At 51.7% G+C, this 9,469-nt stretch overlaps 1 long non-coding RNA gene across 1 annotated transcript; it reads left to right on the forward strand.

Annotated features, from left to right (window-relative positions):
- The first annotated feature begins 809 nt into the window (after window positions 1-809).
- On the forward strand, window positions 810-7,938 carry LOC132596786 (uncharacterized). Its single transcript, XR_009562789.1, has 3 exons — window positions 810-946; window positions 1,231-1,321; window positions 7,830-7,938. It is a non-coding gene; the product is annotated as an uncharacterized lncRNA (long non-coding RNA).
- The last annotated feature ends 1,531 nt before the right edge of the window (window positions 7,939-9,469 follow it).

The following is a 9,469-nucleotide window of genomic DNA, read 5'->3' on the forward strand; positions in this document are numbered from 1 at the left end:
ACTGCAGGTGTCACTGTTAGCCCTGAAATGGGGGCTCGGCTCGCGGGCCCCAGGCTGGCCCACAAAGGAACCTGCCCTCTCCGGCCAGCGGGCTCGGCCCAGAACCGCGCGGCACCCCTCCTCCCCCGCCGCCCTGTCCCCGGCCGCGCCCCTGGGTGGAGCGGAGACAGGACCGATGATCCCGCACAGTCCGGGCCCCGCGGAGGCGCCGCGCTCACACGGCGAGCCCACGGCTCCGAGCGCCCGCAGTGAGGGGGAAGGCGCAAAGCTCGGTGTTCCTGGGCCCAGCCCTTGACCTCGGCCGACATCGCAGGAAGGAGGGGGGCGCGGCGGGGGTCCGCCGAGGACCGGCCGGGACGCTGATTCGAGAGGGGGTGCCGGGCGGGACCAGCGCTCGGTCCGCGGGAGGCCGCACGCTGCCGCGTCCATGCGGTCGGCGCGGATGGTCGGGGTCGCCTCGGGGGTCGCAGCCACGCGACCGGCGCGGACGGGGCCGGGGTCGCCTTGGAGGCCAAGCGCCTTTCCCTTCGCCGAGGAAGCAGCAAGGGAGGAGAGACCCAGAGAGCGACGGGGTGTTCAGGCTGGCTCCTTGTGCCCAAGCGGTGGCATCCGCCCCCTGTCAGATACTGCCAACAAGTTAATGGATCTGGATGAAAAAGACCCCCTTTTAAAAGTCCGGTTTTCAAAGACAACCCGCTGGGTGCTGTTTTTCCAGGGACTTTTAACTCAGAAACCACAGCGCCCTGGTCATCCTGTCCTGCACTGGCTGTGAAATACCAGCCACCACTGGACACGGTCGGGTACCCAGGCGCGGCCAGAGAATCCCACCCTGACTTCTCGTAGCGGGGCTGGTTGAACCCCCAAATCCCTCCCCATTTGTTTTGCTCCCCTTCCTTTTAATTCTGCATTTCATTCCGGCCTGAGAAACGTGCTGGACGTGAAAAATGTATGTATATCTGCTGGAATCAGGCTTTAGGGGGTCCCTTCCTGGGAGCTGGAGCCCTCCCCCAGGTCCGGCAGCTCCAGGGGAAGGGGCTGCGGGGTCTCTGGGCTCCCTTCTCTTAATTTCTGTTTAAAGGGAACACAGAACGAAGGACGCGTGTGTTGGTGGGGAGTGAGGGCAAGGAATATTTCCAGGCCTTAAAAAAAGAAGAAAAATAAATTTTTGAATAAGAATGGTCCATGTACTGTGACCGCAGGGCAAATGCAAATGTCTGTTTTCAAACACAGGCTCGTGAATTCTTATTAGAGATGGTGACTGTGCCTCCGAGCAGGACATTGCATATTCATCAGTGTGACGGACCTCAGCTCCCCACTTCAGGTATGGCCGTCGCAGCACCCTGGTCCCTTTAATCTTGGGGGAAGAAGGAGGAGGGAAAAAACCCACCCAAACCCATGACCCAGCCGCATTTGGTCTGTTTTCTTCAGTCCCTAAAGTGTTAAGGGAGTAGGAGATTAAAAGATGCATGCAGGAAAAGAAGCAGCCGCAGCGATCCTCCACAAAGATCTTTTTGGTGTCAACTTAAATGTACACAAATAGCAGATGATGATCTCTTTTATTGGACTAACATTTATCCAGTAATATCCACACACTTTTAAAACCATTGAGGCCTCCTCTTCAGGTGTTCATTTGAATAGAAATAGCTGAATGAGTGTTTTTATAATTGATCCCCTGAGAACTGAACGTCTAGTGCTGCATAACCAACATTTTCCCATTGCTGGGTTTTTTTCCCCCAAATTGCCACTCTGCAAAATTAGGATTTTGTACAGTTTTGATAAGAGAATTAACCTCCCACGTGCCAAACTCCCTGAGTCTGAGGGGCTCTCAGGGAGTCGCCTGTGTGGGGTTGGCTTCAATACCAGCGCTCTTCCGGGGGCTTGGCTGCCTCTTTGTCTTGGGGAGGAAACTCCCAAGATCTGGTGGGAGGTGGAATTGATGGAGGTGAGTGGACGCAGAGGGAGGGAAGGCTACTTCTGCACACTCTGGGGGGCTTCCTGGGCCCAGGAATCTCAGCCTGTGACTTTTTTCTCCTGTATCATCAGCAGGGTGAGCCTTGTGCTCACTGGGCTGTACGAAAGGTCAGCTCTGGCCTGATGTGGTCTCTGTGGGCGCTTGGAGCCCTAGACCTTGCAGAAAACATGAAAAAACTTCTTGTCTCTCCTTCCGGCACTTTCTCAAGTGCTGTCAAGTGCTTTATTTTAATATTCACTGTAGTTTTCAGGTTACCATCCTAATATAGGCTCATTGTAGAAAATGTGAAACTATGTAGAAATATAAAGTTGAAAATAAGTATTCCCCCAAATTCCACCACCCAGGGCTAAACGTTGTATTTCTTCCAGTCTTTTTTTCTCTGTGTGTATATATTAAAAAACTATGAATCAATATATACGTATGAAATTGGGATCATACCGTACCTATGGTTTTGTATATTTTTTCTCCCTTTTAATGGTATCTACAAAGCATCTCTTGTGTCTTTAAGCACCGTTTGTCAGCATCAATCTAGCCGCTGCACACACAGCCATCACATGGCTGGAGTTCAATGAATTTAATTACCCTCATTGATGGACGGTGGGGAGTTTTCTATTTTGACCGTGTACAAAGAAAATGTCCCTGGCTTTTTTAAGGGTAGCTTTTTTTTTTTTTAACGTTTTATTTTACTTTTTTTTTTTTTTTTTGTGGTATGCGGGCCTCTCACTGCTGTGGCCTCTCCCGTTGCGGAGCACGGCCATGGCTCACGGGCCCAGCCGCTCCGCGGCATGTGGGATCTTCCCAGACTGGGGCACAAACCCGCGTCCCCTGCATCGGCAGGCGGACTCTCAACCACTGCGCCACCAGGGAAGCCCTAACGTTTTATTTTATATTGGAGTATAGTTGATTTACAATGTTGTGTTAGTTTTAGGTGTACAGCAAAGTGATTCAGTTATACATATACATGTATCTATTGTTTTTCAAATTCTTTTCCCATTTAGGTTATTACAGAATACTGAGCAGAGTTCCCTGTGCTATGCAGCAGGTCCTTGCTGGTTATCTATTTTAAATACAGTAGTGTGTATCTGTTAATCCCAAACCCCCAATTGATCCCTTCCCCCCACCTTTCCCCTTTGGTAACCATAAGTTTGTTTTCGAAGACTGTGAGTCTGTTTCTGTTTTGTAAATAAGTTCATTTGTATCATTTTTTTTTAAGATTCCACATATAAGTGATATCGTGTGGTATTTGTCTTTTTCTGTCTGACTTACTTCACTTAGTATGATAATCTCCAGGTCCATCCATGTTGCTGCAAATGGCATTTCATTCTTTTTAATGACTGAGTGATATTCCATTGTATATATGTACCACATCTTCTTTATCCATTCATCTCTCGATGGGCATTTAGGTTGCTTCCTAAATGCCCATCGACAGATAGCTTCTTGGCTATTGTAAATAGTGCTGCAGTGAACATTGGGGTGAATGCATCCTTTTGAACCATGTTTTTCTCCAGATGTATACCCAGGAGTGGGATTGCTGGATCAGATGGTAACTCTATTTTTAGATTTTTAAGGAACCTCCGTACTGTTCTCCATAGTAGCAGCACCGATTTGCATTCCCAGCAACGGGGTAGAAGGGTTCCCTTTTCGAGGGGGGCTGATTTAAACCAGAGTAAGAACATTACTTAGGAAAAAAATTTCCCTTTGGGGCCTAGAAGTGATGGAAAAAGTAGTTTGTTGCAGCTGAAACTGAGGGGTGCAAGGCGAGGCCTGGGCCCCCAGCTACTGCCAGGCCCCGGGAGCTCAGCATGCCGCATCCCTTCCTGCTCTGAGCAGAGCTGCCATCCTTTAGTCCTTGTCTACGTGGGCTGCTTCCAGCTGCAGGTACCAGAAAGCCCAGCTCAGTGAGTTTCAGAAACGAGGACGCTGTCTGTGTCACGTGGCAGGACTTCCGGAGACGGCAGCTCCAGGTTTGCTAATTCAGCGACTTCCCTCCCCGGGCACCCTCAGCACCACAGCTCAACCTCAGGCTGCCTCCCCTCGTGGGGCACGTCGGCTGCCCAGGTCCAGCCATGCCATCCAGACATGATGAAGAGTGATGAAGTCCAAAGGTGGAAAAGGGACCATTGTATCAATTTTTTTTTTTTTTTTAAATCAGCAAGGACAACCTTTTCCAGCAGCCCAGGCCAGTTTCCCCATCCAGCTGCCCTTACCTTGCTGGCTAGAACCCAAGGCAGTCCTTGGGCAGGAGAAGGGGGCTCATCCTTTCTGAGGCTGAGACTGAGAGCTCTCTGGGGTGGGGCAGGGGGCACTGTAGGTACCTGGATGTGCCCTCTCACCCTTCCGGACGTAGATGCCCTGGGGCCCTTGCACCCCACCTTCTCCAGACCACTGTAGGCTGTGGGCACTGAGTTTTTCGAGGTGCAGCTTCACCCAGACCCCAAGGCAGCCCTTACCAAGCGACCAGGATGTTGACTGTCCCAGCCTCATTGGCTGGCGGGGCACGCAGGGTCCACTGTGAGACCTGGGCCAGACTCAGTGCTGGTCTCTCCAGATTCCAGAGTGTCAACCCCACTCCAACCCCAGTGCCATGGGTGGGCCCAGAGTGCTGGATGGCCAATCACTGCCTCACACCCCCAGATGAATCTGGTTGGTTACAATGGGGATGGGCACGCGATCCAAAATCGGTTCCCTAAGAGTTGATCTGGGGAGGTCTGCTGGAATTCATGGGAAAGAGGCGTGCTTTCTTTTCCCTGAGGTCTCCAGGATGTGAGCCAGGAGGTGGTGGTCCCCAACTCACCGCCATGGGGGAGAATCTGCCTGAGAATGAAGCCAACGTAGAAGAAAGCAGAGTTAGAAGATGGAGAGAGACCAGGTCCTGATGATATCAGTTGAAGCCCTGGATCCAGCCATTCCTGAAGCAGTGCTACCTCTGAAATTATCATTTACGGGAGGCGACAATTTTCCTTTTCACATAAAGCAGTTTGAATTGGGTTTTTGTTGCACCTGAAGAGTCTTGACTAAAGCTCCTACAGACTAGTCTTCCAAAACCAGGATCCCATGGCCAGACTTTGGTAACAACCCCCGATGCTGAGGCAGGCCAGGCCCCAGTGCCACTTTCTCTGGGTGTTGAAGACTGAAGGCTGATCACCCTTCCTGGGTCCACTTCCTCCAGTCCACAGAGCTTCTCTGCAGGAGAGCTGCTTCCTCTGTGTCCGTTGAATTATCTGGTGTCTTCCTTTGAAGCCAGAAACAGGAAAGGCATTTCCCTTCCCTCTCCACATCGACTCCTCCCTCTGCCCAGGCTTTCACGATTCTAGGGGTAGTTTCCTGATAATTCAACTGAAAATTTCCATGGCTCAGTTTCTGCTTCCCTGAGTTGCCCCCTCAGTCTCTGCTAATGACTCAGCTCCTTCCCAAGGCCCGTGCTCAGAGCCTCTCTGCCCACGTCACTGTTTAGCCAAGCTCGGCACATTTCCTGTGTTCATCCTTCTTCATAGATCATGTCTCCAGCCTGCTAATCACTGCGGACGTGTTTTAAGGGATGCTTTTCAATTTTCATTGGCTGTGGTGTTGCGAGGTCTTCCTCTAGGCAGCAAGGGGCTTTCCCTCCAAAAGGCTACATGTTCCTGTGCCCTGATGCTCAAGGGACCAGACGGGAAAGGAAATGGAAGAAACAGTCTGGTATTTGTTGGGGGGTGGGGCGTGGCCAAACAGGGCCCATAACCTGCCCTGGGGGGACAGCTACCTCTCAGGCTGGTCCATTGTCACCATGCAGGAACCAGGCCCAGCATTTGTACAGCTAATGATTTCTCAAGGGAAGGTGGAAATCCATGTTTTTGTGTGAAATTTCCTATTTTTTAAAAAAACAGGGACTTCCATGGCGGTGCAGTGGTCAAGATTTCGCGCTTCCACTGCAGGGGACATGGGTTCGATCCCTGGTCAGGGAACTAATATGCCACATGCCATGCGGTACGACCAAAAAAATAAATTAATAAAAATAAATCTTGGGGGCTTCCCTGGTGGTGCAGTGGTTGAGAGTCCACCTGCCGATGCAGGGGACGTGGGTTCGTGCCCTGGTCTGGGAAGATCCCACATGCCACGGAGCGGCTGGGCCCGTGAGCCATGGCCGCTGAGCCTGCGCGTCCAGAGCCTGTGCTCCGCAACGGGAGAGGCCACAACAGTGAGAGGCCCGTGTACCGCAAAAAAAAAAAAAAAAAAAAAAAAAATCTTAAAAAAACCAACAACAAAATAAAAAGAATTTAACTGCTATAAAGACGAACTGTCTCTTGGACCACCAGTCTGTGACCTTTGCCCTAGTGGATTAAAGAAGTGACAGGGTGTCAGACCACAAAGAGCAGCGTGGCCTAGTGGACAGACACGGGGCTGGGAACAGGGAAGCCGGGGTTTTGGTCCTACCCCAGGTTACACCGTGTAACCTGGGGCACATTATTTGGTTTCTGAAAATTCCTAGCAGTTCATGTACATTTCCTTAACCCTTCCAACAGTCCTAGAAGATGGGCTGCATTAATCCCATTCTGAATAATGAAGAGAATTTTTTTTTTTTTAAGTTTTGGCCATACCCGGCGGCATATGGGACCTTAGCTCCCTGACCAGGAATCGAACCCGTGGCCCCTGTATTGGAAAGTGGAGTGTTAACCACTGGACCGCTGGGGAAGCCCCTTTGCTGAGGCATAGTAACTAATTTGGATCAGAAGCAGAACTCACATGTTCCTAGAAAATGTTACTTGGCACTTGCTCTTCTGTCTCTCCATTAGCTCTTCCTCGGGAGTGGTTCTTTGACGACTGGGATATAAAAATCAGGCACGGACTTGGAAGACGTGTGTCTTAGTTACTTTGAGCTGCTATAACAAAGTGCCACAGGCTGGGTGGCTTAAACAACAATGCGTAATATGAATTAAATATAATAAAAATAGCCTTTGGTATGTGTCCATAATGCTACTAAATACGGTCAGCACATAGAGCCCTCACTGTGTGCCGGCCACTGTCCTAAGCACTGTACAGTTTGAACCATGAATGGTCACCACAACCTGAGGTGAGCAGCACCACAGTCTTCATTTTGCAGATGAGGAAACAGGGGCAAGCAGGTAGAGTGACTTGGTCAAGGTCACACAGCTAGTAAGTAGTAGGGACAAGACACCACCCCAGCCCTGCAGTCTGTAAAGCCCTTTCCCAAGCGCTAGAGAAGGCCCCCTCCTTCCTTCCCAGAGCGTGGCCTCCCTCCTCCCTCTTCCCTCCTCCCTATCTCCTCGGGGCTCTTCTGACCTCCTGCTTGCCCACCTCGCTGGAGTATGGTCTGTGCATGCACAGCACACTTGGACCCCCCCGCCACCCCAGCTTCTTGTCCCGCTCCCTGGGTAGCTGGCCAGGGAGCTTCTTGAGCCTGGGTTCCTCTGGCTGCGTTGCATTCAGCTCCCTCCGCTACAAACCAGGACTGGTGATGCCCCAGGCTGAGACGTCCGTGTGCCTAGTACACGCAGTGTGTTCACCGTCTCTACTTTTGCTTGCCAGGTGCACTGGTGGGCGATGCCTCCCAGGACACCGGCCTGACTCTGTTGAGGCTTTGATCCCACTGGTTCTTCTTCAGGCCCAAGCAGGCCTTCGTACCGTTCCTGGCCCAGCTTGCATCCTCCCTGTTCCAGGCGGGGCCTCCTGATTTCTCTTGGTCTCTGCAGCCCAAGTTGCAGAAGTATGGGCACGGGGACCCTTCCTTAGTGTTCTCGGCTGCCGCAGACACTGAGGATGGAGCAGGAAAAGCAGAGGGGCTGTGGGAGCCATGGGGGACTCTCCGAGCATCAGAGGGAGAGGCAAGAATGGGTCAATCATCCCCCTTCTCCTCCAGACCAGCCTTGGACCCTGCGGTGTCCTGCCCAGAGGGTATGTGCACCCCCTCAGATGCCAAGGAGAGCTGCTGAATGTCGGGTCCTTGAGAGAGGACGGGCTTCCCCGATGAGGTCAGTGCTTTGTGACCACCTAGAGGGGTGGGATGGGGGGGTGGGAGGGAGGCTCAAGAGGGAGGAGATGTGGGGGCATGTGTGTGCATATGGCTGATTCACTTTGTTATACAGCAGAAACTAACCCAGCATTGTAAAGCAATTATACGCCAATAAAGATGTTTAAAAAAAAAAAAAAAGACCTCCCCGTCCCAGTGCACACGACAGTCATGCAAACCGGACTCCACGTCTTTTCTACACTAGTGGCCACTGATTTTTTCTTTTTTAATTTTTATTTTATATTGGAGTATATTTGATTAACATGTTGGGTGACCACTGATTTCTATCCTCACAATTCTTCAGACAGCTTACCTTTGCAGCCTCCTGGCTTCCACGGGGCTCTCCCGCCATTAGAATAACTAGGGGGAACAACCCTCTGTGTGAGTGAGGGGACCTCACGTCTGCAGAAAATCCTCTCTTGTATTTATCCCCATCCTTGTGTATTGCTCTCTGCCCCTCTGTCTGAATCGGCCGTCCTTTGCTAAGAGTAATTTCAAAGTTTCAGGTCTTGGGAGATGGAGGGCTGGGTCTGGGGATAGAGATGGAAAGAGTTGAGTGGCCCTAACAAAATGAAAGGAAGAAATTGTCAGTGTTCCTTCGAGGCGGGGAGCAGAGGCAGAGGGGCGAATAAGCTGGGAAGGAGAAACTTGCGGGGAGCCGGGGGACCAGGGCAGGAGAGGCCCCGGCCCCGGGGGGCAGAAGGAAGGGGGCGCCCCAAGTCTCAGTAATCGAGAAAAATAGTGTCTTAATGCCACATTAAAAAACTCGAAATTACTGAAAAAAAAAAAAACCCCACAATGAACACAATATCAACATTTTAAATACAGCTTCAGCTGTGCAGAGCCGTATTAGAGACAGAGGCAAAAGGAAAAATCATTAAGAATGATCCTGTCTCTTTAAAATGTGGATGTTTTATTCATCATGGACTCTTTCCCATTACTCTTTGCATTAAAACATTATTTATCTTGATTTCTGGCGCGCTCTTAAATTCTGCATCCAAGGTGAGTGACTGGCTTGCCTCACGCTGATCCAGCCCTGGGAGGACGGTGGGGCCGGGAGCACACAGTGAGGCCACCATAGGACCTCTAGCCGTTTCATCGCTGCAATGGGACGCCCTGCAGCCCCCGACTCCAGGTGAATCTCTCGCACACACAGGGGCCTCTCGTGAGTGTTTTCTCGTGGAGATTCAGGGGAAGCACTGATGGACGCCAGACGATCAAAGGCAGCCCGTGTGAGGTGACCCTCAGACCGGGCAGATGGGGACAGAGGTGGGTGTGGGTCTTCCTCAGCCAGGGCTTGGGGCTGAGCTCACTTGCCTAGGGCAGCTGGGCTGGCTGACCTCCAGTCACAGAGGTGATGCCAGCTCCCTGGCTGTCCAAGGCGGACCCCTTTGCCTTAACCTGCCCTGGTCATTGCTCGTCTATGGCCGGGGGCCTTCCCAGCTAACAGGGCACCTCCGATCCAAAGGGCTCTTTGGGGCGGCAGGCTC

The sequence above is a fragment of the Globicephala melas genome, chromosome 2 (genome assembly GCF_963455315.2).
Source record: "Globicephala melas chromosome 2, mGloMel1.2, whole genome shotgun sequence".
NCBI classification, from domain to species: domain Eukaryota; kingdom Metazoa; phylum Chordata; class Mammalia; order Artiodactyla; family Delphinidae; genus Globicephala; species Globicephala melas.